Source organism: Geotrypetes seraphini, chromosome 2, assembly GCF_902459505.1.
Source record: "Geotrypetes seraphini chromosome 2, aGeoSer1.1, whole genome shotgun sequence".
NCBI classification, from domain to species: Eukaryota; Metazoa; Chordata; class Amphibia; order Gymnophiona; family Dermophiidae; genus Geotrypetes; species Geotrypetes seraphini.
In genome coordinates, this window is record NC_047085.1 from 118,251,051 (window position 1) to 118,275,904 (window position 24,854).

At 42.9% G+C, this 24,854-nt stretch overlaps 1 protein-coding gene across 2 annotated transcripts in view; it reads right to left on the reverse strand.

Annotated features, from left to right (window-relative positions):
* RP1 (RP1 axonemal microtubule associated) overlaps positions 1-24,854 on the reverse strand; it is a 627,806-nt gene that overhangs the window by 586,112 nt on the left and 16,840 nt on the right. The gene's annotated exons all lie outside the window — the stretch shown is intronic.

The window sequence follows — 24,854 nt, forward strand, 5'->3', positions numbered from 1 at the left end:
AGTGTAATATTCAGCACTTAACTGGCTATGAGTTATTGCATAAAGATAGGACTGACTTTTATAGGGTCCTTCTCCCCCCCCCCCCCCTTTTACTTAGCCACAGTAGAGGTTTATACTGCGGCCTGGAGTGCTAAATTCTACGACGCTCATAGAATTCCTATGTCGGAGCAGCATCAGAGAATTTAGTGCTCCAGGTTGAAGTAGAAACCTTTGCTGTGGCTTAGTAAAGGGGGGTAGATATAAGTCAAACCTGGTTATCCATCAAGCCCTTTCTCTTCCCTTGTTTAAAAGCAGACTGAAAACCCACCTTTTTGATATAGCTTTCCAGTGGCGTACCTAGGATATGTGGCACCCGGGGCCCATCATTTTTTGACACCCCCCCCCCACCCACCCTCCAAGTAAAAAATATTTTTTGTAATAACCATGAAACGGTATAAATGGTCAGAAAAGAAACAGGGAGTGAAAATATTCTTTTATTGAACCTCATATATGTAACCATTATTCCAAACATAACATAACATAAATTATGTCTGAATTGTCATGACATCAGAAGTACGTATGGAGTAGTTGCAGGTGATGCTTGGGACAGTTCTGATTATGTTAGTTCGGTTTTATGTGTTTTTTGAATAGAAGAGTTTTTATTTATTTTTTGAAGGTTTTGTAGTCTGTGGTTGAGGTCAATAGGTTGTAGAGTTGGGGGTCGAGTGTTAGGAGGTTGTTGAACAGTTTTTTTTTCTTTTGACGTTTTTGGTTGGAGGGTGTGCGAGTTCTCCTATGTCTGGTTGAGGTGGATTTAATTATTTAGCTGAAGAAATTAGTTACCCCCCCCCCATTCCACACACATTAATTCTCTTTCATTTTTGTTCCCATTATAAAAAACACTGATAAGTTCCCAGAAAAAAAATACATTAAAATAAGTGAAACCAAAGGCCCCTACAGATGAGAACATAACATAAGAATAGCCTAACTGGGTCAGACCAATGGTCCATCATGCCCAGTAGCCCATTCTCATGGTAGCCAATCCAGGTCACTAGTACCTGGTCAAAACCCAAAGAGTAGCAACATTCCATGCTACCAATCCAGTCTTAATAACAGACTATGGACTTTTCCTTCCAGAAATTTGTCCAAATCTTTCTTAAAACCAGTTAAGCTATCTGCTTTTACCATAACTTCTGGCCACTTCATTTTTAAGCTTAGATCTTTCCTTCCAAACAGAGACCTTGCTAGATGTCAAATACAACACAAGGGAACTTCACACGGACTTAGCTGTGCAGGAAATGTGAATCTCCTCATACACCCACCATATAGTGCAAAAATGTGCAAACGTCTGTTTTTTTTCTTTCGATCACTAGATAGCCTAATGCCACACAAGCAGCACTGTTACAAAAAGTCAATGCTAAGGTTAACAAAGTTTCCTTCCTTGGACCACAAGGAGATACTGACAAACCACTGGAAGAGATCCCTAAACAACTACCTAGGCACAATACCCAAAGACCCACTCAGTGTGTGAACCAGTTGAGTGGAGTGGACTAACTGGGGGGTGGAAATGGGCCCGGAGTTTGCTCAGAAGAATTTCCCAGACCACCTCTTCCTCTCAACACATTGACACACTGCCACCACCACCACCACCACCACTGCTAGGAACACCTCACTGGGTAGGCCAGCAATGCTTATAAACTTTATAAAACACATTATTATATTTTTTTATAAAGCACATATTTTAACCGAACTCTCTGACATCCTCAGACTTTTCATTCACAAAAATAGAAGGAAGAAAAGTTCCCATTTCCTGCTGTCTCTTGTCCCCGGCCTATACAATATTTTTCTTCTGCAGACCCTTCAAAAGTCTAACCAAATCCTCATTTCACTTGCATTATAAAGTACTGAGGATGCCATCTCTCCCCAATCCCAGGTCCTAAAGTCTGAGACAGTAGCGCAAACTGCCCGATTCAGGAAGAAAAATTTCGATTCAGCCTATTTAATTGGTTTTTCGATTCAATTTTCCTGCCCAGTTGGGTGATTTTTTTAAAAAATCCTGGTGGGTTTTATAGCTTTTTCACCCCCTTTGCTTCTCCTAACCACACTGACGCTGTGGTGTAAATAAAATAAAGAAACAAAAAGGACTTTTCCTCTCTCTGTTAAATCCTAGCTCACGTTTGCGGTCTAACACCAGCTCTGACAGGATACACATTTCAAATCTGACATATTGTAATCACAAAACAGAAAATCAAATTAATTTTTCTACCTTTTGTTATCTGGTTATTTTTCAAATCTTGTTGGTCCCAGGCTCTGGTTGTCTTCTGATAACTTGCTTGCCAGGGTCTCCTTCTTTCTTCATGCTAACCATCCATCTGCCATCTCTGTCCTCCCTTTCCATTTCCCTTCCCTCCCCAGGAAGTCTGGTATCTTTCCTTTTTTTCATCTCCCTCCACAGATCCACCTTTTCTTAACTACCCTTTCATCCGGCATCTCTCCCTCCTTCCCCACCACCCCAGGGCCCACCATCTCTCCCTTTCTTTTCCCAATTACCCTCCTATCCAGTATCTCTATCCCTCCTCCAAACCATCCCTTGTGTCCAATTTCTCTCCTTTTCTGTTCCTTCCCTCCCTAAATCCCTTGGTCCATCTTCTCTCTCCCTCTCCTCTATTTTCAGACCCATTATTTCTTCCCCCCCAAAGTCTGGCATATGCACATCTCTTTAAACACCCCCTTCCCTTTGTGTACTTCTATACCAGGGTCCCCCCCAAAGGCCTGTCCCCCCCCCCTTGAAGGCCTGCACCCCCCGAAGGCCTGTCCCCCCCTTGAAGGCCTGTCCCACCCCTTAAAGGCCTGCTTGCCTGTCCCCCCCGAAAGCCTGTCTCCCCCCAAGAAGGCATGTCCCCCCCTTGAAGGCCTGCACCCCCCCGAAGGCTGCACCCCCCCTAAGGCTGCACCCCCCCAGAAGGCCTGCACCCCCCCCGAAGGCCTGCACCCCCTTGAAGGCCTGTCCTACCCCCCTGTCCCCCCCCTTAAAGGCCTGCCTGCCTGTCCCTCCTTGAAGGCCTGCCTGCCTGTCCCCCCCCTGAAAGCCTGTCTCCCCCCATGAAGGCTTGTCCCCCCCCCTTTAAGGCCTGCATCTCCCCCTGAAGGCTTGTCCCTCCCCTTGAAGGCCTGCACCCCCCAAAGGCTGCACCCCCCCGAAGGCCTGCACCTCCTTGAAGGCCTGTCCCCCCCTTGAAGACCTGTCCCACCCCCTGTCCCTCCCTTAAAGGCCTGCCTGCCTGTCCCCACCCTCAAAAGCCTGTCTCCCCCCATGAAGGCTTGTCCCCCCCCCTTTAAGGCATGCATCTCCCCCTGAAGGCCTGCCTGCCCGCCCCAACCCGAAGGACCGCTCCCCCCCTCCCACCCCCCATCCAGACGTCCGGTTCTTCCCCTCTGGCCTCCCCGCACCATTTAGAGTAGAAGCAGCCTGCAGCAACAACGCGATGTCAGCGATCTTGAGCTGCTTGTGCTGTCCTCCGCCGCGGCCCGCCCCCCTCCTCTGATGTCAGTGGAGGGGGCGGGACCGCGGCGGAGGACAGCATGAAGCAGCGCAAGATCGCTGACATCGCGATATTATTGCAGACTGCTTCGGTACTCTGAATGGCGCGGGGAGGCCAGAGAGGAAGAACCAGATGTCGGGGGGGGGGGGGAACGGACGCCGGAGCACCCCATCAGGGCTCGCACCCGGGGCGGATCACCCCTCCCGCCCCCCCCCCCCTTGGTACGCCACTGTAGCTTTCAATCCTTAACCCTACTCCTCTGTCCTCTAACCCAGCCAGCTGATTAACTGTTCTCCTTAACTGTATCCATGACATCCTGTTTGTCTTTGGGAAGCAGAGCTGAGATTGTGATGTCATAATGCCTCATTCCACCAATAAGAGCCAACCTCATCAGTGATGTCAGAGTAGCTTCATTGTCCTGTACTCCCCTCTGCTCTCCAACCCAGCCAGCAGATTAACCGTTCCCCTTAACTGTATCCATGACATTTTGTTTGTCTGTCTTGCCTGTTTAGATTGTAAGCTCTTTAGAGCAGGGACTGCTTTCTTACTCTTTGTGACTCTGTACAGTGCTGTGTGCATCTGGTAGCATTATAGAAATAATTAATAGTAGTAGTATTAGTAGGATAAGTGATTAACATCGGCACTTAATTGGCCAAGTGCTGACTCTGCCTCAGAATGCCCCAAAACAGACAATTTTCAGTTTAGCGCTAACAGGTTAAATGCTTCTGAAAATTAGCAGTTAGCCCCACAAAGGCAATTTAAATGATCAGGATCCATTTCTGACTGGATAAATCACTTTGAACATTGACTGGTGTAATTATAAAATTCTATAATTTATTTGTATGCTCCAGCAATTTAGACATGAGCACTTATACCAAATGACATAATTGCTTGCACCTAAATTATAGCTACTTATTTTACCTGTTACATCAATATCCTGTAAAGCAGGGGTGGACAACCTTGGTTTTTGAGGGCCACAACCCACTTGGGTTTTTGGAATTTCCCCAATGAATATACGAGGGTAAATCAAAAAGTAAAAGCAAAATACATATAACGGCTTTAATAGAAGTAACTGTGAGCAATTGAACATATCACTTTTCCACATGGTCCACATGCAATATCATGCATTTATTGTATCGTTCAACTATGCAACTAGCCTATGCATTCCTGCAGCAAAGAAGTTTTTGGCTGCTCCCAAAGCCATGTGAGCACTGCTTCCATGACTTCATTTTGCTTTGTCTTTTGCTCTCCGGATCGCAGTGATGCACCCATGTCTCGTTGCCAATGACAATTCTCTCCAGAATACTTGGATCTTCTTCATACTGTCTTTGGAACTGGGTCGCAATCTCCACATGCTGTTGCTTGTGCAGATCAGTAAGATGCGTGGGAATCCATTATGTGCAGACTTTCCTGTATCCCAAGTCCTCATGCATTATGTCAACTACAATCCATAGCTGATATCAAAATCTGCAGCCAATTGAGACATCGTTATCTGTCGGTCTTGTCTAATCAAGGCATCCGCCTTGACAATGTGCTCTTATGTGTGCGATGTTGATGGACGTCCAGAAAGACCTTCATCGGTAACACCTGTTCTTCCCACTTTAAACCTTTTTACCCACTCATAAACCGTCCGTTGATTCATGGTGCTATGGCCATACTGAGTCAATATCCGATGCTGAATTTCCCTCTGCCCAAAGAAAGCACACTACTGTACATTGTTCTTTTATGGTGCAATCTTGCAATGAAGCATCCATATTTCTGACCTTATGGCTGCCACAAAGAGTGAAGGCAGAGCGCTGCACTGTGCATAGATGAAATATCCAACAAGCAATATATGAGTACATATGTTCCATTTTGATAACTCTGTTCTGGTTATTGCATTATTTAACAATTGCCTTTTATTTTTGATTCACCCTCATATATGAGATCTAGGTGCATATAATAGAAGCGGTGCATGCAATAGTCATGCACATGTATACATTGAGAAAATCCTGAAAACTTGACAGGGTTGTGGCCCTTGAGAATCAAGTTTGCCCACTATCCAAATAGGAGATGGACGAAAAGCTCCAAATAGCACAAAGCTACAATTACACAAAGACTTCCATCTATATATACTGTACATAGTAGAAAATGATACGGGGACAAATTTTTCCCCACCCAGGGTGATCCATCCCCTACTCCCCCTTACTATTCCACTGGGTGGAGCTTCCACATGCACGCATAACTTATAGAATACTGTAAATTACAAAAATCCCTGCTGCATTTAGGTATCCACCCTTATACCGACTCTATGGTTGGTGTAAGTGCAACAGACCAAATATTAGACACATCAATCCCTGGTTACATTAGTGTTCTATAATAGTACCTAGGTACCAAAGTTCCATTATAGAATAAGCATCATAATCATGCCCACTCTCAGATGCCTAAATGGAGTTGCCCAGTTATAGAATTGCCACCATGATCTTGGGACCTGAGTTGGCCACTACCAGAAACATGATACTGGGCTTGATGGACCTTCGGTCTGTACCAGTATGGCAATTTTTATGTTCTTATGATTAAAAGGGATTGTGGTTCAGTTAGATAGGAAATAGCACATCTGCATAGTTTGATTGTGTCTGGAATCAAGCCTAGTACACAAGGGATGGCCCTATAATGAGGCCAACTGAGGCGGCAGCCTCAGGCGGCACTCTTGAAGGCGCGGCATTTTACCACTGGTCAGACTGCCTGTTTGACAACTTTCATTCCTCCCTTTCTGCAGAACTTCAACTGTCACACTTCTCCCCGGGCATCTCCTGTTCCATCCCCCCCCCCCCCCGGAGGAAATAGGAAGTTACATCAGAGAGGGCGGGCCACAGTAGCAGACAGAAGACAGCATTGGAGGCAGGGCACCACCACCAGCAGCAGTTTTTGCAAGGAGAATTAAGGTAGACTTGGGAGGGGAGAGGAAGGAGTGATGGCGGTCTGGGAGGGGATGGGAGATGTCCGAGGAGGAATACGGCAGTTGAAGTTCTATAGAAAGGCATAGAGGAACTCAGAAATCTGAAGCTGAAGGAGTTTGAGGAAGAAAGGGGTGATGCCAGACCATTGTGTGGTCGGGTCAGGTCGGGACAACAGGAGACAGAAGGGTGAGATGTTGAACTCAGGGGAAGGGGTAGCAGGAGGAAGGGAGAGATGACTTTGGGATGGGATAATGGAAGGAAGAGAGAGGGTGGTAAAGGGAGATGGCTTGGAAGGGGTGGGAGAGGGTGAGATGAACTCATAGGAGTGTGGAGGGGTAGATGAGGAATAGATGAATACAGAGGAGGGTAGATGAGGGAGAAATGAATACGGAGGAGGGGAGAGGGGTGAATGAGGGAGAGATGAGCTCACAGGAGGGCAGATGGGAGCAGCAGGAGGTAAAAAAAAAAAAGATGTACTTGGGAGGGCGGAGGGGGTTGAATGTATATTTTATTTTTAATTTTTTTTTTTTAAGTTCAAGTTTTATTTTTTTTCAAGCATAAAAAAAATGAACTTTTTTTAACTCGTTCCATTGTTTAGGTACCTGTTTGATAAATAGTATATCAAAGAATAAAAAAACTGGGAAAACTTGGAAACATACACTGCCTCTATGGGTTAGGCATACTCAGTTGGTTTCTCTTATGTTAATGTATACCAGGAGAGGGGAGGGGGGCATCTCATCCTTTGTCTCAGGCAGCTGATGGCCTTGGGCCACTCCTGTACTACACCCTCCATCCCATCTCCATTGTCTTGGTTAATATATGTTGAAATCTGTTGGTGCTGGAAGATTCTTGTGCATTGCTTGAAGTATACTTTATGAAATCATTCACCTGTTTTTTCCATAACATTTCAAAATGATTGCTTTATAAAGTGTGTGATATTTAAGGCTGAGAGGCTGTGGGTTGAGTAACCATGGGTCTTATAAAGTATAAATTGAGATTTCCTTCTCATAATTGTTTTACATTGTAAAGGCAAAGTTGCTCTTAGACCATAATTGCTTTTGTATATTTAATATGTTTGTTCCTCACTTTGAGCTGTGTTGATGTTTAAGTGGATTAAAAATGTGTGTTATTAAGAAAAATTAAATTAACATTTAAATCCAACCTGAAAGCACACTTTTTAGAGGGTGTTTTTAAATCTTAATATTTTATTCTTCTGTTCATACTCATTTGGTTTGTAGTCATTTCTCATTATTAATGAAACTTTTGAATTCTCTCCTTTGCCCTGTAGATTTGTCTTTAAAAGTCAGTACCTTCTTTGTGGAGCTTACTTATGTGTATGTGTACTGTACAGCTTGGTGTATCCCAAATATGTCTCAAGCAAAACAACACAGTAGAGTAGCACAGAAGGCCCTCCAAGAGAATTAAGATGATCAGTAAATGAAAGTGTTGAGTCTATAATGACGGGGAAACACAGGAGAGTCAAATCCACAATAACAACACTCAAACACAAAGGAGTGGATAAGTCCAAAAAAGACTGGTGAACTCTAAGTATTCCACAAAATCCATTACTCCTTCAATACAACATACATCGACTCGATATGCACATGTTTCGGCCCGAATGGCCTGCCTCAGGAGTCTCACAGGTCTGTGTATGAGTCAAAAAAACACATCCAATGATCAATTAAACATCAGATAATTCACGCTGCAAAAACGCTACCACTTGCAAACAGCATATGGTGAAAAATTTGCTCTTTGCAAAGATCAACCTGGCTGTAGTATTCTGAATTTGCTGAAGTATTTGAAGACTTTTCTTGGTCAGACTTATATAGACTGAGTTGCAGTAATCCAACTTCAAAAGATTGATTGTACAAGGACAGCAAAGTTACTTCAGCACCCTGGGGTTGTTGATGAAAACAGGATCTCACTTTCCCCAACATATTGAGACGAAAAAAGCATTTTTTTTTAACCAGAGAATTAAGATGATCAGTAAATGAAAGTGTTGAGTCTATAATGACACCTAAAACTTTGCTTGAGAATTTAATCTGTAGTGAAGGTCCAGAAGGCAGTGGAATGAACGAAGGTAGCTGATCTAATTTTGGTCCAAGATTCTTTTCAGCAATTAGCCCCTTGGGTGCTTTATTCTGGGTCATTTTTTGAAATACAAAGTGTTTTTTTATTATCTATATGCAGAGCAGCAAATCAAAAGTGTTTGTGATTCCCGAGGCAGGCATTTTTATGGTGAAACACGACTCCGTGTCATGTCCCAATTCAGTTTGATCACCATTAAAGGTTGACCTTTGTTCTTACCCTTGGAGTCTTCTTTTGAACTTTGTTTAGAGGATCATTTGTGACACCCTACTTTGTTGCACAGCAGCTTGATGTACTCTTATGTCCAGTAGAGCCCCCTGCCAAAACTGATAAGTAGTAGTAATAAATTTAGCAGGAATAGCAGTGGTAATGTGCTCTTGTCTGACCAGTAGAAGTCACTGTTGGACAATGACTGTGTGTGGCGCAGTGGTTAAAGCTATAGCTTCAGCACCCTGGGGTTGTGGGTTCAAACCCACGCTGCTCCTTGTGACCCTGGGCAAGTCACTTAATCCCCCCATTGCCCCAGGCACATTAGCTAGATTATGAGACCACCGGGGGGCAGAAAGGGAAAAGTGCTTGAGTACCTGAATCAATTCATGTAAAACCATTCTGATCTCCCTTGGGAGAATGGTATAGAAAATTAAATAAATAAAAGCGCACGTATGAAAAATTCCTTAGTAGCATCCTCAGCCAAGAAAACAGGATCTCTCAAATGGATGTGCATTGTGCTAACAATGAGCGATTGGGTTTTGTTCAAAGAAACTTATTTAAATGTTGGTAAATGCTAACATACAGAGGATTCAAAACAACAAAAACATGAGGCAAAATGTAAAGAAATAACTCAGAATAATAAAGAAAATGTATAGGTTAAAGCTATGGTACTGTTAGAAATAGTTACTGTGCTTAACTGAGGAGAGTGTGGCTTAGTGGTTAGAGGTACAACCTCAGCACCCTGAGGTTGTGGGTTTAAATCCCACACTGCTCAAATCACTTATCCTCCACTGTCCCAAGTGCATTAGATAGATTTAGAGCCCAATGGGACAGATAAGGAAAATGCTTGGTGAGGCCTCACTTGGAGTACTGTGTTCAGTTCTGGAGACCACACTACCGTAAGGACATGCAGAGGATCGAGTCGGTTCAGCGAATGGCCACCAGGATGGTCTTGGGGCTCAAAGATCTCACGTATGAAGAAAGACTAAAAAAATTGAGGCTGTACTCACTTGAGGAAAGAAGAGAACGGGGAGACATGATTGAAACGTATAAGTACATCACGGAACGTATCGAGTCGGAAGATGATATCTTCAGTCTCATGGGACCCTCGACCACCAGAGGGCATCCGCTGAAAATCAGGGGAGGGAAGTTTCGTGGCGACTCCAGAAAGTACTTCTTCACCGAAAGAGTGGTGGATCATTGGAACAGACTCCCACTTCAGGTGATTGAGGCCAGCAGCGTGACGGATTTTAAGAGAAAATGGGATACTCACGTGGGATCTTTAAGGGAGTGAATTCAGGGGGGCGGATACTTGGAATGGGCAGACTTGGTGGGCTATAGCCCTTTTCTGCCGCCATTTTCTATGTTTCTAAGTTTCTATGTTTACCTGTATGTAAACGACTTTGAGTGTGGTTGTATAACTACAAAAAGGCAATATATAAGTCCTAGTCCCTTTCCTTTAACAGTTAAAGTCATAAAGATCCCTTTTTTTGAACTTTCAGATTTTATATCACTCCTGAGTAAATACCAATTTATGAGGGGGGTTTTTAAAAAAAAAAAAAATCTACCTATTTAGCATCCTTGCAACTAGTCAGTCATTAAGGTGAAGATTCCTAGTAGCATTGAAAATACCTTACATAGAAGGAAGGAGTGGCATAGTGGTTAGAACAGCCTAGGCACCCTGAGGTTGTGGGTTCAAATCCCATACTGCTCTTTGTGACTCTGGGCAAATCACTCAGTCCTCCATTGCCACAGGTACATTAGATAGATTATGAGCCCACCAGGGAAAATATTTTGCGTTCCTGATTATAAACCACTTAGATATTTATTGTATTTATATACTGCCTATCAAAGTTAAACATATGTTTTTCTAATTGTTGCACTCCTATCAAATTGTTGTACTGCCTATCAAAGTTAAAATATATGTTTTTCTAATTGTTGTACTCCCTAATTTTTTGTTTAAATAACAGTAATTTCTTTATTGTTGCTCTTGTAGGATCACTTTTAAGTTTGTAGCAGTCCATATCTTTGCTCTTGTCAACAGCTGTTTTTCAGATTTCTACTTCCGCATTTGTGATTTGAATGGTGGTTGACTGGGTATTCATCTAATCTGATGTGTTCAGATTCTTATCAGGATGCAAAACAAATATACTAATCCATGTTGAGTAAGAACATAGCATAAAAAAGAGTGGGATGCAAGGAATGAGACTTTTTAGAAATGAGGTGTAATCAGAGTCATGTTTCTTTACCACCTTTTGATAATGTTTTCAAAAAACAACTAATGTTTAAACGTTCATAGGAATATAGAACGTGAAATTAAATTAAACTAGGTTCTTAAACAGTAATTCTATAATCCTAATGGGTACAAAGCCCTCAGCATATGTCAAAGCAGGTGACACATGAAGGAAGTTACCAAATAACATTTTAAAATTTATCAGGTTACTGCTGGACATGCAAAAAATAATAACTAAGGGCTCCTTTTACAAAGGTGTGCTAGCGTTTTTAACGCACGCACTGGATTAGCGCGTGTTACAGCGTGTGCTAGCTGAAAATCTACCGCCTGTTCAAAAGGAGGCGGTAGCAGCTACTGCGCATGGCAATTTAGCGCATGCTATTCCGCGTGTTAAGGCCCTAGCATGCCTTTGTAAAAGGAGCCCTAAATGTTCTCACTAATTCCTGATTAAAATGATCCACAATGACATCCAATTGAGAGTTTAAGTATATTTCTTATTATAGGAACTAATTTTCAGAATGATTGGGAGTGCTGAATTCATTAACAAAACTGAAATTCCCAACCCCGACACAGAAACAGCTGCCCCCCCCCCTCCTCGTCCACACACACACAGCCCACATTTAAGGAGCAGTAAAAGGTGAGCTTTAGTACACCTTCACTTAGCATAGGAGTCGCCAACCTGTGGTATCTCTATATCATAGATTACTGACTCCCATGGTTATGGACTAATATTGTTGCAATATCTAGATCACACATCACCCTCGTACCTCACCATCACCAAGCAATATTCACAGTCTTTAGTGACTTGATCAGACATGTCTATACATACTCACACACTTATTCATAAGAACATAAAATTAGCCTTAGTGGGTCAGACCAGTGGTCCATCAAGCCCAGTAGCCTGCTCTCACGGTAGCCAATCCAGGTCTCCAGTACCTGGCCAAAACCCAAGGAGTAGCAATATTCCATATTACCAATCCAGGGCAAGCAGTGGCTTGCTGTCAATAACAGACTATGGACTTTTCCTCCAGGAACTTATCCAAACCTTTCTTAAAACCAGCTACGCTATCCACTCTTACCACAACCTCTGGCAATGCATTCCGGAGCTTAACTATTCTCTGAGTGAAAATAAATTTCCTCCTATTGGTTTTAAAAGTATTTCCCTGTAACTTTGAGTGTACCCCTAGTCTTTGTAATTTTTGACAGAGTGAAAAATCAATCCACTTGTACCCATTCTACTCCACTCAGGATTTTGTAGACTTGAATCATATCTCACCTCAGCCGTCTCTTTTCAAAGCTGAAGAGCCCTAACCGTTTTAGTCTTTCCTCATACGAGAGGAGTTCTACCCCCTTTATCATCTTGGTCACTCTTCTTTGAACCTTTTCTAGTGCTACTTGAGATAAGGAGACCAGAATTGAACGCAATACTCCAAGTGAGGTCGCACCATGGAATGATACAGAGGCATTATAATTTCTTTAGTCTTGTTAACCATCCCTTTTTTAAATAATTCCTAGCATTCCTAGCATTAATTCCTGTTTACTTTTTTTGGCTACCGCCACACATTGGGCGGAAGGTTGCATCGTATTGTTTTGAATAGGACACATATAAGTTTTTTATGTGATCTTTAATGTGCAGCACTATCTTAGAAAAGTCATGTATTAATTCATGTAAACCATTCTGAGCTTCCCTGAGAGAACGGTATAGAAACTTGAATAAATGTCTACAGAGTCCACCTGAGGTGGACCATCATCTGCCTGCCCTGAACTCTGGCAGCTCAGTGTGGGTCACAGTCATTCGTGGTGCTTACTCTTCTCAAGTGAAAACCTCAAAGATTACATGCTGGGTGGGAGAACCAGATATCTTCCAGCAGCTCCAAACACAGGAGCATGCTTTCATCCTAATCTGCTATGGGCTAGATTCACAAAGCAAATCGATCTTATACCAATCGGTTTGCGACCAGATTTCCCTCCTGCACTATTCTCTGCCGACCATCCTCTGATCCGCGCATGCAAATGAGGGCAACGGCATGCAAAGTAGGCAGGGACTCGATTCACAAAGCAAAACCCTGCAACACCGACTGGGCTGGCCAATCACAAACAAGCAACTGCTGAGGACCAGTCACTCAAGCCCTTTTCGACTGCCCTGCCTTCTGCCGCCCTGCTCTTTGCCCTGTCATCCCCGATTTCCTGCTGCCCCGAACGCCTCCTGCAGCTCTGATCTGCCTGCCCCGAACACCTCCTGCTGCCCCAATCTGCCTGCCCCAAATGCCTTCCGCTACCCCAACTCTCCCGCTGTTCCCCATTCAACTGCCCCGTTCTCTCTGGAAAGGGGGGTGGTTGTGAGGAATGCCCTGACTCTCTCGCTGCCCTGGATCTCCTGCCTACCCCGAATGCCTGTCTGCCCCAACTCCCCCACCCTTCCCCGCAGTGCTAGCCCATGGTTTTAATCCGTGGGCTTAAGCGGGTTAAAACCAAGGGCTCCTAAAGAAATGAAAAAAAATCTCTGCTGGCCTGAAAGTCCAGCGCATGCGCTGGGATCGCTATAGAGCGATCCGGGCAGACAGATGGGGGCGTTCCTCCGATCACCCCAAATGCATATTGTTGTTTGCAGAATTCATCGGACCTGCTCGGATTGGGCCCAGATCGGGCCCAATCGGGCAGGTTCGTGAATCTAGCCCTAGATCATGGGTTTTTTACCTAATTTTGGGCTAGATTCAATAAGCAAACCAATTGTGTACCAATCAGTTTGCGATCACTTTCCAACAAAAGCTCGATTCACTTCCTCCAGACCCCATTCGCACCAGATCCGATCTGCGCATGCAAATGAGTAAAAAGGCAAGTAAATTCTTAAGGCATCGATTCATGAAACCATTTCATCCAAACCGACTGGCCTTTCCGATCCAAAAAGTTTCAACTGCTGAGGACCAGTCGCTTTACATCCTTGCCGACTATTCCTGCCTAGCAACTGCCACATGCATGTTAAGAACCCCATTAAAAATATATATCTACCCCTCAAAAAATACAAAATATATCTAAACTTTTAAATATATGTAAACTTTCATGTACATAAGCATTAGAAATATTTTTTTTTTTGGAATGCACATAGCGAGCGTGGGAGAAAATGTCAGATTTGTAATGCGCATGGTGAGAAAATCACAAATTAACCCTGTGCTCTCCTTGCACATTTTACATTTCATATATCAATGGTCAATTTTAAAAAAATCAAAAATAACTTTTAAGGGCCAGCTATCTCCCCTTCCTTCTAGCTAGATTGTTGCGTGCATCTGATGTCACAGGGCCACATTTGGTTGCTTTGTGCTTCATGCCAGAAAGAGCCGCAGAGCCTCCTGGGATTCGTAGGCTATATATAACAGCACGTGATCCCAGCGCATTCAACTGCTGTTAACTGTTGTGCCTTCTAGCAACTTAACAGTTCTTTTCTTGAGAGAAATGGACGGCACTTGTCGGTTACACTATCTGCTTCTTTTGGAACACGAGTATGCTGAGGAGAGATTGGTAAAAACTATAGTTCTTATATTGCATTTTTTTACAACAACAATGCTTTGCGGTAGGCACATTCAGAGCCCGCCAATGATGTCCACAATTAAACCCCGCCCCATTTCTACACAGTGAAGTCCTAAAGAGCTAGCGCATGCATTATGTGCTTCAAAACCAACAAGGATACAGTACGCACGCACGTCGATCGATGTTGCAGCGAGACGTGTGCGCATATGGGGGCGTGTTTACGATTTGATCATGTGCATGGACAAGCTTTACTGAATTGATTGGCCAGAATGACTCGGAAACGGATAGGATACGAATTGGATCGATTTGTAGACTTTAGTGAATCTAGCCCAATGTTCCAATTTTCAGCATATGGTGCCCAAAGTTAGGTGTGAAATTCCTCATGTGGTTTCTAATTGTGAGCATAACTTAAATAGGTTAATTGGTTCTTCATTAGCGCTAAAGAACATTTGACCTTAACATGCATTAATTGGACCCAAGAACATAAGAATAGCTTTACTGAGTCAGACCAACATTCCATCTAGCCCAGTAGCTCATTCTCACGGTGGCCAATCTGGGTCACTAGTACCTGGCCAAAACCCAAAGAGTAGCAACATTCCATGCTACCGATCCAGGGCAAGCAATGGCTTCTCCTATGTCTGTCTCAATAACAGATTATGGACTTTTCCTCCAGGAAGTTGTCCAAACATTTCTTAAAACCAGCTACGCTATCAGCTCTTACCACAACCTCTGGCAATGCGTTCCAGAGCTTAACTATTCTCTGAGTGAAAAAATATTTCCTCCTATTGGTTTTAATAGTATTTCCCTGTAACTTCATCAAGTGTCCCCTAGTCTTTGTAATTTTTGACGAAGTGAGAAATCGATCTATTTGTACCCATTCTACTTCACTCGGAAACCAATTAGCAGTTAGGCGCAAAAATGCCTCACGCCCTATTCTATATGCTCCGTGCATAATTTCCATCATTCTCAATTTCAAATTGGGATGGCATGGGTAGATTAGAGGCATGCCTAGAAATTGGAGACAGGATTATAGAATGCTATCCTTACCTAACTGCCGGGACCTTGGTGTCAGCATTTATTTATTTGGATTTTATTAACCGCCTTTTTCATGAAGAGATTCACCCAAAACGTTTTACAATACACTGAATATTATTCAGGTACTCTTAAGTTTAGATCAGCCTCTCATAACTGACCTCATTTCTCTTACACACAAACACATAATCACCCATTTTCTTTTATATACGAGGGTTCTTCAAAAGGTTTCCGCACTTTCATATTTTGGTGGGAAATGGTTGGGGGCAGGAGAAGTGGTAAGAGGGCATATTAGTAGGGCACTGGGCTGAATATATTACAAAACAGGGTGATTATGTGGAAAAATGATATAATTTGCTTTTGAGATATTTAATAAATAGTTTTAAAAAAAATCAAAGTGTGGAAACCTTTTGAAGGTCCCTCATACATTTATGCACAGCCTCTGTGGGTTAGGCATACTAAGTTGGTTTCTCTTATGCCAGTGTATCGTAAACTGTATATCATGGCACACTAGTGTGCCACAAGAGATTTTAGGTGTACCGCGAGATGCTGAGGAGGAAGAGAGACGCCATTCCTGCTGACTGCCTATAGGACATGCCTCTCACAGCGAGAGGCGCATCCTGTAGGCAGTCAGCCGCCGCCAGTGCCTCTCCTCCTCCCTGATATCTCTCCTCTTTTTTTTCAGCACTCCCCACTGGCAGCTCAGAACCTGTCTCCACGCATGCACGGACATCGACGTGATGATGTCACACATGTGCATGATGTCATCACAGTGGTGTCTGCACACTGCCTTCGAACTGTGGCTGCCAGTATAGTGTGCCACAGCTCGTAAAGTTTGCAAGACACTGTCTTATGCACATGCTAGCTTGATTCTTTTATATTTACCGGTAACCTCTTCCCTTTCCCTGTAGGTCCTGTTCTAGCCTCCTCTCGCCTATTTTTCTCATTCACATTCTCCAGCAAATTCTGCGGGGTGGAGACAGGAATATAGGAACCTTGACCCAAGCCCTCACTCAATGACAGCTGCCTTGAAAAGGCAACAAAGAGTAGGCAGAGTCTATATAGAAGATCATGTGCAACCAAATACTAGAAGAATGTTCATTTGGTTGTTGACAATTGGTCACAAACATATTAAGTTAGTCCAATAAAAAAATACCGCATACATATTGGTTGTTGACTGTTGTTTCTGTATACCAGCCAACACAGCAACCACAACACTACTTTTCGTGATCTAGGGTAAATCACTAAACCTCCATTGCCTCAAGTATAGACTTGTGAGCCTTATGGAGACAGTAAAATACTTAACTGGATGTAATTTGATTTAAGCTACTCAGAAAAGCATAAGTTAAATCCATATTTAAAATAATTCTAATATTGACTTAAAATGATGTTTCTAATACGTTTCTGGCCTAGAAAAGAACATTCCCCAGGATTGTCAGGGAATAAAGCAATTTTGGTGTGTATCTGACACACTAGAGTGTTCAAAATGTGTTTATTTACAAAATCAAGTCTGTGAAGACAAAACTTGGAACTTTACTCAAACTTCAATTCACTATAAGACTAAGGAGGTCTTTTATTAACTCTTAAGGCCTGATTCTATGAACGGCACCTAACCACACCTAATATTTAGGCGCTGTCAATCAACCACTAGGCATCCTTCATAAAATCACACCTAGCAGCACCTAGGCGTCCTTAGATGTCATTAGGTGTCATTGAGGTAGGCACCGGTATGTTAGGCCAGGTTTTACCTGGCCAACTTTACCAGCACCTATCTTGCATGCCTAGTGATGTCTAAGTTTACCATGCCTATTCTCCATCTTCATCATGCCTATTTGTCAGGTGAGAGTTGTTAGGCATCGCTAGGCACTTTAAGGATATCTATGTGTAACTCTATCAATCAAAATATTTTTAAGCAGTTTTTAATGACGTGGTGAAAGACCCCTATGTAAAAAAAAAATCTTAGGGTAAATATTCAGCTAGTGGAGTCATCAATTTTTTTGCTGCTGCCGGTGACTTTATACCCAGATATTCAATCCAGGCCCATGTTGGGGCAATGGCATTGAATATCTAAGTATGTGCAAGCAGTTAACACTTATTTGGTTAAATGCTAATATTCAGCCTTAACTAGTTAAGTTAAACCAGCCAGAGATAGGACTGTTATTTATGGTTAAGGACTGAATATTGGCACTGAATGGGTTTAGTGTTGACTCCGCCCCTGAGTCACCCATTGAATTACCACTGATTGTGGCTTATGTGGTTAGTACTATGTGGTTAAATGCCACAGAATATCAGAAAAGAGCACCACAAGGTGATTTAACTGGGCAGGAGCTTTGAATATTGTCCCCTCTTATTACTATAACTCTTAAAGCAATCCAAGATTTTCAGCTTTTTTTTTCCTCTAACCCCTATAGTATCCATTTGATTTATATGACTGCTGTTAACAGAATATACTATTTATGAGTACCTGAATGTAAACCACTTAGGCTATATAAATACTATAAATAAATATTCAATTGTATTACACATTTTAATGGAATATCTATATCTATAATGTACATCTAAATCTGTATCTATCTATCTACATATATTACACATTTTAATGGAACATGGAAAACTGGGACAACACAAAGGAATCCAACGAAAACTGCAGTATCGCCAGCCAAAGCTTTACTAGTTTTGCATCGCACATTTTAAGTGGAGGAGGATACCATACAGGCGGTTGTTTTATACCTTTCATTGCGGTTTATTTTATACCTTAGCAACCATGGACCTCTGAGGAAGGAGTGTTTTCCGAAACACGGACCGTGTCAGGTCCAATGGTTTGTTATAAGGTAGTATTTTCAACTGCATAAAGTATTTAGTATAATAAACATTGCCTGCATCTCATACTTAGGAATCTGCAGTTTGATTTTGTTTTTACATGGAAAACTGGGGCATCATAGTGGAACAGAAAATGGATCTTAGTGATGAACTCTATCACTTGCCTTGAGGTCAGATATTTATAACTGAAGACCGATCTGGGTCAGCTGCTTTCACTGACTAAGACTGTCTCCACCCAGACCTTTGAATTCCTGCACTCTGGTTCATAGGCAGTGACAGACTCTTATCTATCAAATGAAAGCCATGACTTTCCGGACCAAAACTGGAAAAAAAAGATTAGCTCCCTCCCTGCTGAGATAAAACACTTCCCCATGTTTTCATTACAGACATTAACATTTCTCATTTGGCTTTTGCCATGACTAGGGCAGCAAAGGCATGTAAATATAAAGCAAATCACCTAATGACATAGTTTAAAAGAGCACGCTACAAAATCACCCCAAGGTTAGGATTTCCCTCTGTCTAAAATTGAAAGAGTATCTCAATTTAATATAATATGAAAATAAATTAGATTGGTGACTATGCTGAAAATGTGCACTTTGGCAGCTTCTTCCTTAAATTGCTATCGTTGTGAGACTACAGTGAGGAGTTGAGAGATGGCATTTTGAAGAAGGCAGCTGACAGGTTAGGAGAAATTGGGAATTGAACCTTTCTAGCCCTCACCACCAGGAAACCGCCATTAGGTGCCAGGGTGGGGATGGGAAGAAGAAATGGTTATTGATGCCAAAGGAAAGAGGAGTGAGGGATGGTTTATTGATGCTGGAAGACAATCAAGAAGTGGTAGGAAAGGTTGATAGAAAGGGGAAAATTGAGGAGGATTAACTATTGTTGCTGGGGGAGCAATTGAGAATAGTTCTAATTTAAGCACAAGCCCTTAGGAAGTTCTCTGGGAGCATCAGTTGTGTATTAGTGGTTCACTGCTCCCAATGAGGACAGACACCCCCTAATTCTATAAACTTAGGCACATAGTTTTGTGAGTAATACACAAAGGGCTAGATTCACAAAGCAAACTGATCGTGTACTGATCGGTTTGCGACCCCTTAGCGACCAAATTTCCCTCCGGCCCGATTCACTTACCTCTCTGCCGACCATCCTCCAATCCATGCAAGCAACTGAGGTGAAATGCATGCAAAGTAGGCAGGGACACAATTCACAACACAAAATTTCACATCCAACTGGGCTAGCCAATCAACTGAAGAAGCGACTGCTGAGGACCAGTCAAAAACATCTTTCCGACCATGGTCTCTGCCTTGCTCTTAAATCTCTCCTGTTCTGCCCAGATCTCTTGTCTCCTGCCTCGCCACGAATGCTGCCCTGCTCTGCCCCGTCCCGTGTCTCCCGAATGCCGTCCTATTCTACCCCGTCCCATGTCTCCCAAATGCCGTCCTGCTCTGCCCCGCCCTTCAGAATGTTGATAAACTCTTCTGGGATACCATAATGTGTCAGAACCGCCCACAGGTAAGGATGATGCACTCGATTGAAAGCCTTCTCTTGGTCTAAGCTAAGCAACAGGATTTCCCCGGGAGTGCTGTTACCTCTGTCGAAGATCTCCCGCCTGTCATTGCCATCCTGATTTCTCCCCTCCCCTGGATGCTACACATCTGTGTCAGTGAGAGCAGCTTCTGAGCCACCGCCACAAGCCGCGAGAACAATAGCTTGGCAAAGAGCTCTCTGTCCACGTTCAACAGACAGATTGGCCTCCAGTTGACACCTTGGAGCCATCCTTTCCTGGCTTGGCCACCAGAGTCAATACTGTCGCCTGCATCGAGCCAGGTACAGACCCAGCTCCCCGATCTCCTGGAACAACCGGACCAACACTGGTGCTAGTTGGCCCTGGAACTCTATGTAGAACTCTGAAGTGAGTCTGTCCAGACCGGGCATCATTTTCTGTGATAGACCCGTGATAGCTGCTCTGACCGCCTGCTCTGTCCAAGGTCCAAGCCTCCTCTTTTCCCCAACGAATTCTAGCCGAATCTGGAAGGCCTAGAGCATGTGCTGATGTGTGTGATGTCATCCGCGCATGCTCAGAGGCCCTCCAGATATGGCCAGAGCTCATCAGAACTTTGTAAAACCCGGACAAATGCTAGGTTTTGGAAAGTTCATCCGGGATCCTGGGCAGTCCTCTAAAAAGATGACATGTCCGTGTTTTCCCGGACGTCTGGTAACCCTACACAGGTACAAATGCTAGTTCAGTGACTGGTGTAAATGTTTATGCCCAATTGCTAACAGTTAGGCACGTTACTGTCTGACAGTATTCTATCTCATGCATGCATAAGTGTTAGGAGCAGGAGTCCTCCACCCACAGTCTCACCAATAGAGGGTGCTGTTTTACTGTCACATTTTTCAATTGTGAGGGACAGGCAAGTTCTGCAGGACTCCAGGGAACATACCTGTCCTTAGCGACTGAAAATATTCCACCCCCTAGTGGTAGCAATGCAGCTGGAGGACACCTGCTCAGCTTAGAGGGAACAGTACAAGTCCTGACCCACCTGTGCCACTCCCAGATCCATATTGCCATCACCCAGGATTACCAGACGTCTGGGAAAACCTGGCCATGTCCTCTTTTTAGAAGACTGTCCAGGCTCCTGGACAATCTTTCCAAAACCCAGCATTTATACAAGTTATGGAAAGCCCCAATGAGCTCTGACTGCATCTGGAGGGCACCTGATCATGCGCGGATGACGTCACATACATCTACGCATGCTCCAGGCCTTCCAGACGTGACTGGAGCTTGTCGGGGGAAGAAGAAAAAAGGTGTATGGGAGCAGGGCTGGAGGCTGATCTGGGAGGGGCTAGGGCAGAATGGGGTGGAGCCATGGGTGGAATTGGGTGGGGGCAGGACCGAATGGGGCAGGACCGGAGGCAGAACTTGTCGGGGCCATGTATCCGGATTTTTGTGGTCTGAAAAATGGTAACCCTACCGTCACCTCTTCTTCCTATTTGGTCACCTTAACATCATCACATAACGATCACACCCAAATGTTGCTCCTCTTTTGTGCATAAAAGTTATTTACCCTCTAAACCACTGTTCGCTCTAGTTTTTGCAGCCCAAATGTATAACCATTCTTTGTGCTTTGCCAGGTCCTTCCTCATGTTATCTATAAAAGCACATGTCTACATGTGTTGCCTTTATAAAATGTGCTTAAAATAGATGCCCTGTTACAAAACGATGCCCTTAAAGTTTTATTCATAGTGGCACTTATGCATTTCTTGAATAGTTTTATAAAGTAAGGTCACTGAGAATTTCAAAGTCTAAGGGCTCCTTTTTACAAAGGTGCGCTAGGGTTTTTAGCGCACGAAAATCTACTGCCTCCTAAAAAGGAGGTGGTAGTGGCTAGCGCGCTCGGGAATTTAACGCGCGCTATTGTGCGCACTAAGGCCCTAGCGCATCTTTGTAAAAGGAGCCCTAAGTGACTCCCTAGCAACAATTTGTTTTGACAGTGTTGCCATTATTCTATAGCAGTGTCTCGCAAACCCTTGTTAGCTCTGGCACACTAAATGGAGGAAATGGTTTTTGCCACACATTATAATTGAAATTATAAAATTGTAAAACCAACAAAAAAATTAAATTTGAGAGTTATTTATTTAAAGTTCTTTAAGCTATGTATGGGTAATCATTTTTTTTTAAATATGTTTTATTATTTTTCAAAAAATAATAGATACATACATTACATACAATAATACATATAATAAATACATACAATATTACATATTACATATAATACAAAAATCCAAATATACAAGAAAGGATGTCCAAAAAATCTCAATTCACAAAAACACCCCTCGAAACCAGGGCTATATCTCAGAATCTATAACAAAAAAAGGAGAAAAAGACCTCAGTGTCTAACAGGGGCTCTAAAAAAGCCTCCCAAATAGACAAGCCAATCTCAGACAGAGTTTGAAACTGGCAGACACATCCTTGGCCAAAAAACTCCTTCATTAATATTCAGAGTCAAACATCTCGTTTTATCAACTTTGTTTAAATTTTCATAAATAGTGTCATAAAAATCACTTATCTGAACAGAAGCGGAAGCGGGTGAATGGACGCTCAAAATCCCTGACGAAGCATTGTAGCGAAACAGGGAGCCCTGTTGGATGATTGTGGAAGTGTTTTGTTGGACATGCTGTGACTAGCCTTCAGCTGACTTCCCATGGAGCATTTTTTGTTCCTGCTTTCTAACCCCAGGACTACGTCTATATAGTAATCTGTTCAGATAAGTGATTTTTATGACACTATTTATGAAAATTTAAACAAAGTTGATAAAACGAGATGTTTGACTCTGAATATTAATGAAGGAGTTTTTTGGCCAAGGATGTGTCTGCCAGTTTCAAACTCTGTCTGAGATTGGCTTGTCTATTTGGGAGGCTTTTTTAGAGCCCCTGTTAGACACTGAGGTCTTTTTCTCCTTTTTTTGTTATAGATTCTGAGATATAGCCCTGGTTTCGAGGGGTGTTTTTGTGAATTGATATTACATATAATAACATTATAAAGGAAACAACCAACACAAATTAAGCATAAAATAAAACAAAATACACGTGGAGGGGCATAACCAAAAGATACGTCTAAGTCTATTTTGGGTCTAAGTCGCTAGTCGCCCAAAGTCAGCAGTGCCTAAAGTTGTGCTTCTGAATCAAATAGAGCTTATAAGTATGGTTTTGGAGAGGAAAGCATATGGGTACCTTCATAAGAACTTAAGAAAATAATGGGACAAACCGAAGGTCCATCAACCCAGGTCACAAGTACTTGGTGAATCCCAAAGAGTAAAACATTTTATGCTGCTTATCCTAGGAATAAGCAATGGATTTCCTCGGGTCCATCTTAATAATGGCCTATGGACTTCTCTTTTAGGAAGTTTTAAAATTGCCACATTTTATTCATGTGGGGTTAATTACATTACTGGGCACCGCCATTTAGGGGACCACTCTATTCAGGCCATGAACCTATTACCTAACAACACTTACATGGGTAATAATTGTTATTGAATCCTAGCATAAGTCGATATTAATGTGCCAATGTTTAGGTGCACTCACTAATGCCAGGTGTGTGACTAGGAATGGGCTTAATTTATTGATTAGCACTACACACACGAGTGTACATTCATGCGTTACGAGGGGCCACTGAAAAGTTCTCAGTTTAACCAAGAAGAGAATGATGTGGAGTCATGGAACTTAGAAATTACTGCACGCCACACTTTTCTTTGCACTTTTCGTATAAGTGACATGCAAGTGTCATGGCGCCCCATCATTCTCTTCTTGGTTGGGATGAGAACTTTTCAGTGGTCCCTCGTAAATGCTAGTCTTTTATAAATCTGAGCCTACAAATGGTGCTTAAATTTAGACACCCTTTTATAGTATGAAAGGGATGGAGGGAGGATTCTATAACTGTGCATCTGTATATAAGCAGCTAGATGGCATCGGATAAGAGCATATTCTATGAAGGAATGCAGGCAGCTGAGTATATATTTGGTTGGGCACAGAGAGCTTCCAGAGAAAACGTGTGTAACTTTCAGCATTTTATAAGTTTTTTTTTTGTTCTTTAACAAAAAAGACTCGTGCCGCTCGGAGACAGAAAAATGAAACTCGCCAGCGAGGGTGAGGGGAAGGGAATGAAAGAGCTTTCTGGATTATGACGATCGGGAGGGAGGGGGCTGCTGGACCACATGATCACAAGTGGTGATACATGAGGCACCGCGGTCAAAATACTTAACTGCGGGGACACGGCCATTCACCGCTCCACAGGGCGGTGAATGGCTTTGTCCCTGTACCTGCGGCAAACAATTTTTTCCTCCCCATTTCAGCGGGTTACCCACAGCTACCCGCGGCTAGCTACGGGTAACAGCCATGTCATTCTCTAGTTTTACAGGCCTAAATTATAGACACCGAAGTCCCTTTGAGAATCACACCTAGCGGCACCTAAGTCTTTCTCCACCCCCTAAACACACATTTTGTGTTAGGTGCTGATAGGCGTCATGCAATAGACACCTATCTTTTGTAGAATCGCGCCTATGAAGATAGGTGCTTATCTCCAAATTAAGGTTTTTTTTTCAATTATGAGTTTGGCGCCTCTTATAGTATTTCCCCCATTTTGCCTAAATCCCATGATGTATATTTCAAAATGGGGCACTGCCACGTGCATTGGATGGGGGGCGGGCATTCTGAAAAGCTGTGTGCACCTAATTTGGTCTCCAGCATTTACACCAGGCTTTGGCGCCCAAAACTTAGGTGTGGGTTTCATGCTAAACACTATTCTATATAAGGTACATGTCCTTTATAGAACAGCGCTTAGAGAAATATTTTTTTGGTGCCTACATTTCAGCATGGTGGGATTAGGGTCACATTTCCAAAAGTATATCTATTTATTTGAAAATAACAAATAGAGTGGGATAGCAAGTATGTGAGAATACTTTCTTTTCAGGTAGTTTTTATTGC